Source organism: Micropterus salmoides, unplaced genomic scaffold (assembly GCF_014851395.1).
Source record: "Micropterus salmoides isolate LMB-PRFRI ecotype aquatic unplaced genomic scaffold, ASM1485139v1 Ms_hic_scaffold_5, whole genome shotgun sequence".
NCBI lineage: Eukaryota > Metazoa > Chordata > Actinopteri > Centrarchiformes > Centrarchidae > Micropterus > Micropterus salmoides.
Genome location: NW_024044237.1, coordinates 27,193,667 through 27,200,362, shown reverse-complemented (window position 1 = coordinate 27,200,362; position 6,696 = coordinate 27,193,667).

The window sequence follows — 6,696 nt, the reverse complement described above, 5'->3', positions numbered from 1 at the left end:
TTAAATAAAATAACACAACTCTTACCTCACTGACTAAGACACCTCCTTCTGACTTTATCTCTCTTCCTCTCTTACTTTCTCCTCTGCACACACACCTCTGCATGGCTCCAGGCTGTACAAATGAGCCCTGCCACTTCAGAGTGCTAAAGAAAACTATTCTGATGTCAGTGGTAATTATTCAGCAGCGTGTTCCCACAGCTTGTCAACCCCCCCTTCCCTCTCTCTCTCTCTCTTTCTCTCTGCCTCTCCATCTCCATCCTTCTGTGTGTGTGTGTGTGTGTGTGTGTGTGTGTGTGTGTGTGTGAGAGAGAGAGAGAGAGAGAGAGAGAGAAGCTTCTCTCTTAATCTGATCCAGATTTTACACTTTGTCACTCAGTATTTCAGTCTAAGTGTAATTCCCTCAGGGCAAGACACGACATGAACTAAATGATTTCACACTAGAGCTATTTGTCCTTCTGGGGTGCTTTCCTGTGTAGGCCTACAGTGTGTAATCTTTACTGTTTAACATTTAAAGAGGACTAATTGCTTTTGTTTAAAATATACCTAAAATGATTTATTAAGGATTATACATGTGTATGTGTATATATATATATATATATATATATATGTATATATATGTATATTGTTAAACAAAACAGTATATATATATATATGTATATTGTTAAACAAAAACAGTATATATATATATATGTACATATATATAATCCTTAATAATATAATAACTTATTTATATGTTAATATTAATTTCAGTCATGATACCCAGCCCTAGGTGATATTTACTTTCATGAAAGTAAACCACTCCTTCTGCCATGGCAAAGTGAAATAATTTATAGAATATGTGGAAGGTGATTGGAGTTTCTGTAAATTGCGCTGACTTTACATTGAATTGATCAGCCTGTAGATGGCACTAAAGTCTAATTCAGACTTTTTATAAATCAAGATAGCTGTAATATGCATTCCTCTGCTGTGTGTGAAGGCCTTTGGACCACAGCTGCCTCTGATAGGAATCGACAGGATGAAGAAGAAACTCTCAGGAGGTCACACACACACATCTATTCACATCTGCTGCTTTTGAAGAGGGTAAAAAGGATGCGATCGAGGAATTGTTGGACACATATCCACAGGCAGTTTTGTTGCATTTTAGCAGAGGAGAGCTGAATAGGGGCAGTTTATGAGTCAAAGAGGAACAGGTGAGGGTGAGTGACCTGGACAACTCATATTCTCTACAATACACACACAGATACACACAGACATCCATAAACAGGCATCCCACATGTGAAGGCAGGCAGGCTGTTGCCTTTGAAGGGGCCTGGCCTCTTCCAACTGTCCCATGCATGCTTGAGTGATGTCAGCACGGCTGTGGAAAGATTCCTTTCCTGTCATACACACACACACACAGCATCCTTATCGCACACAATCTCTTTTCACACAAACACACACCAACTTGCCTCGCCTTTTTACTACTTTCTCAAACAAATACATGCACACACACACACACACACCGACTGTTGCTTGCAAAACACACACTGACTCCAACTTTCTTCCTCTCTTTTTCTCTCTTACGCACACGCAGACACACATTTGGCAGGATGTGCGGGGAGAAAAAGGGGCCGAAAGACAACACCGAGATTAGGAGGCTTTTGTCACGGCTCTGTGGAAGACTTTAAAGGCCTTGGCTCCTTTCCCCTCTGCCAGATTTCTTTCTTTTCTCACCCTGTCTGACCACATCCCTCTCTTTTCACTGGGGGAAGGTAAACATTTGGTACAGAGAGACGGAGAAAGGGAGGAAGGATGGAAGCCGCCTGTTGCCCCCTTTTAGCCTCTTTTTTGTGTTTTTGTTTTCCTAGCTTTAATGGCGGATTTGTGGCTGTGTAGAGGATGAGTGGAGAGAGGGAGAGGTTTGCAAACAGCGCTTCAATGCCAGCCAGGTGTCTGTGTTGTTCCCATCCATGTGTATGTGTGTGATGCATGTGTCTGCACTTTTGTGTGCGTGCATCGGTGTGCAATCATGTGTAGCTGTGTGCACACACGCATGTGCACTTTACTAAACTGTGTCAGTCTCTTTTCCAGGTGAGTGTGTGTATCCGTAGAGTTTGGGTTTCTATGAGTAGATGTGTGTAAATGTATTTTTCCCAGGTGCTTGCCTGTGTGTGAGTCCTTCATGGTCACTGACTCCATTCACCTGAGCCGTCCTTTCACAGTGAAAAGGCAATTGCTGGTAAAAAGCTCTTTGGACAGCTTCTCTTCATCACCAACCACAGCTGCTATTGACTCAAGCACCCAGGAATCTTCTCCATGGGTTCACACCCTTTTTAACCAGCCAACCACACACCAGAACCCTCTATGAGTGAGCAAAAGGTCCTGCAAGACCTCAAGGTCTACAGGACTAAACATTTGCCCAGGCAATGAACAAGATTTAGTCAAAATGCAGCCATCTTAATGGGGGCATCACATAATTGTGATGACTTAATGCCTAAATTCAGGGAAAAGTGTGCTCACAGGTTGGAGTAGCAAGCAAGCACTCCAACAGCCAGAGAAAACTGGACTTGCAGAATTTTTGCCTCTTATCTCTTTGTATCCATTGATATGATGCAACTACATAAAACATCTGATTATTTCTGAAATATTCTACACTATTTAAATATTTGCATCTATCTGCTTCAAACAACCACTAAACAACTGTAAAAAACAAAACAAAAAAAAAACAGTGACCCAACAAAGGAGTCATCCTACATCTCACCAGCTCAGGAATGTCTTTAGTGAATTCACACCCTTTTGCTAAACCAGACACAGTGATACACACTGAAGCACAAATGCCTGCAAAACCACAAACTCTAAAAGGCTTGACGTTTCATTCACAAAAGGTTTCAAAGAAAATGTACAACACTACCTCTACTCTTTTTTCTATTGTCATTTTCCCTTTATAAGAAGTCTTTGTAGGAACCTTTTTAAGTATCCCCCTCTGAGTTAAGGCGTCTCTGCAAAACAACAAAATTTCTTCTCTGTGAGGGGTGTTCAAATATAAATGTATCAAATATATCTATACTGACAGTGGGGGGATAGAGGTAAGAATTTCAGTAGATTTTCACTTGTCTACTGAACCAACAGCAGCCTGCTAGAACTCCCAGTTAGAAAAAGGCTTGTCAGATTTCTAAATATTATGGCTACATGTTTCATCCAGACATGAAGATCTGAATTGCCATGTACATGCAAAAGAAAGCAACAATGTCTGTCTGTCAACCAAAATATCCACAAAGAAGTATTTTAAAATACTGTGATAATGACTTTTCACAAAACAGGATTTAAATACATCTCAGTAGCTCAAGATTCACTTTCAGTTGGAGAATATCTGTCAGCTACATACTAGATTTTTTGTTAATTGCTATTTGTATTTGTCTCTTATACTTCACAGAGACATACTGTTTAGTATAAACAATGTCTTGTGTTATCAGCTAATTAGTTATTTTCCTTACAGGTTTTCCTTTTTGAAATTATCTTAGTAATTACAGTTTTTTTTTCATGATTCACATAGTAGAAGCCCAGAATTTCAACAGACTTCACAAAACAGATTTAACCATCCATTCAAAAAATCTCAATGGGCAAAAAGGCAAATCACAGAAAAAGGATTTCATTATCTACGATTGAGTGAGCCTACATAAAAATGTTTTTTTTAACAATTTGTTTTGTGGTAGAAAATGCTTGCTTCACAGACCAAGAAAACTGTTTATAATTCAACTACACACCTTGTGAAATTACACACAGTAGACTTTGAAATAATGCAGCTCACTATGTTCACATTAGTTATGTTCTGAATGGGTCAACAATGCTTTTGTTATTGTTTCTAATTTATTTGGATGGTCACTTGAGACTTCAAATACCTGCATGCATGTTTTAGGAAAATCTCAGCTCTTCTGTGTAACAGGATGGCCTGTGCCTTCACACGTTTATTGTTGTGAAACTTTTTCTGTATGCTGACGTCTTGTGCTGACCTCTCCTGGGAAAGCTTATAATCTCAGCGAGACTTTCACCTGGTTAAACAAAGGTTAAATAAAAATACACAGTTGATACGTCTCGGTGCTGCACCAGAATCATAACACCAAATGGTATTTTGTTTTTCACTAAGAGTTTGAAAGTTATTACACTGTTCGCTCTTTTTAAAAATTGTTATTAATGCATAGAAAGCAAACAAGAAAGAAACATTATAGGACTAAGTAGAGAATGGGACATTTTTCCTCCCTTACTGTTCAGCACATTTCTTTTCCTTCATTCGACACTTCCACACTCTTCACTGATCTCTCCATTTTCTCATCTCCTCTCATCATTGCAGAGGAGCAGTGAGCTCAACACATCTGTCAGCAGCTCAGCTCTGTGTCATCCTCCTCCTCCTCCTCCTCCTCCTACTCCCTGCGTCTCTTCATCTTTTCCTCCTCTGTCTGTCCTCCCCACTGACTCTTCAAGTCAATCAAATTTACAGGAGATAACCAGGACCACGAAAAAGCAGGAAAAGGCTAATCTCTTAGACAAGAAAAAAAAAATGAGAGTTGAATGTCAAGGATCAAAACAACCTGGGAAAGTCTCATATTTGCCTGGTACAGTATCTTTTATCAGGCCTGTTTTTTTTCTGCTCTCATCTCACACTTACAAAAATGTAGAATGTAACATGTCTTTCATAGCTTTAAATCTTACATATCCCCATGCTATTTATTTATTACCAGTGAAGCTTACCAGATGAATTGAACTCCAAGGGAACCAGGATTTGTAAATCCCTAGTTTAGGTCATATAGTCTTGAGTAACTGTTGACTTTGCAAACATTTCAAAACCGCAGATTCCTTTTGCTTCTTTGTATATTTTGAGTCTTTCTTTTCTCATTTTGTTTTCTTTCCCTAGAGCATCCACCCCTTGCTTAATCTACAAATTTACAATCCAAAAAGTGTATATGTTTATAAAAAGTATATATTAATGATCATATTTTGTATAAAACATACAAAACATGTCTGATCCAATTTAAATGAAATTTGGGAATGTCTTTTAATCTAACTGGCTTTTATTTATTGCTTTATCTGTAGTTTCATAGTTTTGAAAACAGATGTTCAAATTAAACTATAGAATCTAACAAAGTAATAATGGCACTGTCATATAAATAAATGCCCTGATACAGTATTTGCTGATCAACTGCAAAAACTGAAACGACTGGACTTAAAGTCAGTTCATTGGACCTACATTGTTATCAACAATTTCCATAAAATCCACTGCCACACAGGAAGTGATGTGCTTTATGTTTCTAGCCACATCAACTTGGATTAAACAGAGGAAGATTAGTGAGGGCAGCTCAAGCAGCAATGGATTACTCATTGCTGCTTGAGATTGAGATTACAAGCTCAGTGGAAAGAGGCCGAGAGAGCAAAGAGGTCAGGTGTCCCTCACCCAGAGCCTCTGTTTGAACTGACTGTTTGTTAAAGCTGCACTAATCAATATTTTTATGTTAACAATTGATTAAATGACTACATGTAAAGTGGAAGGGGTTGCTTGTAGTGATGAACCCACAGATAATGATCCACTGACTCAGCAAGTCCCCTTAGACTTAGGGATCTTTCAGCTCACTGTTTTACTTCCTGCAACTGTCTATCACTGTTCACGCACATTGCTCTCGTTAACCATTTTTAGCTGTTTACAACAACAAAAACCTCTGATAAACCCACTGTATGCTACCTGCTCAGCATCAAATGGCAGAAAGACAAGGTTAGTGACTGAGTAGCTGGGAAATACAGTCATACATGCATCAGCTAAAGATTCAGACATTTTCCTCTGGAGTTGGTGGAAAATGAGCTTAAAGGAGATTGAACGGAAACACAACTCCCAATGCTACTGTTGGTCTATGTCCGCTGGATGTGTAAATAGGCTGTTTTGTAACAAATATCGACTTTTACATTATAATATGTTGATGTTATGTTTACAGCTTGTACTGCTGCCTCCAAGTGGCTAAAACAGCTTTAACGTGTTTTTGAGAAAGCAAACAGCGATGTTAAAAGTAAGGATGTCCTGGATGATGGACACCTACACTGTGACAGCCAGAAATGCCAAACCAACCAATTGAAGAGCACCACTTACAGATACTCAACTTCATCAGTGCAAAGTCTAAGGACGTTTCATGGGCTAGCAGTAGGAAGTTTAATGCAAAAACGAGAAATTGCTAAAAACATGAAGAACATGCAACATACTATTGTGAGTTGTTTATTATCCTATTCTGTTCCCATGTCCTGCCCTGTTGCCACTTCCACCCTTTTGCAGTACCCCATCCAGTGTTTTCTTTCATCATCGTCTCCTAAATGAGTCAGAGATGTTGGGCCTTCACACCCTCCATCTGCACGCACCACTTGTCCATCTGTCATCTCTCCAGACAGACATGTTGACAGATGAATCGCCGGCTGCAGCTCATTCTATTGAAGGGCTACAACTATTTAGAGAAGGACATCCGCTTAAAGACAGTCCCATGGTACAGTCAGGCACTGTGCTGGAATGTCTTCCTGTGATGTGACAAAGAGAGGTGGAAAAGGAGTGAGAGACAGAACAGACATGGGAGAAGAACTATAAAGAGTATCTGATACTAATCGACATAAATCTCTTGTTCCTACTGTCTTCTTGGGAGCAAGATGTGTGGATTAGATTCAATCTTTAAGAACAAAGACAATAATACA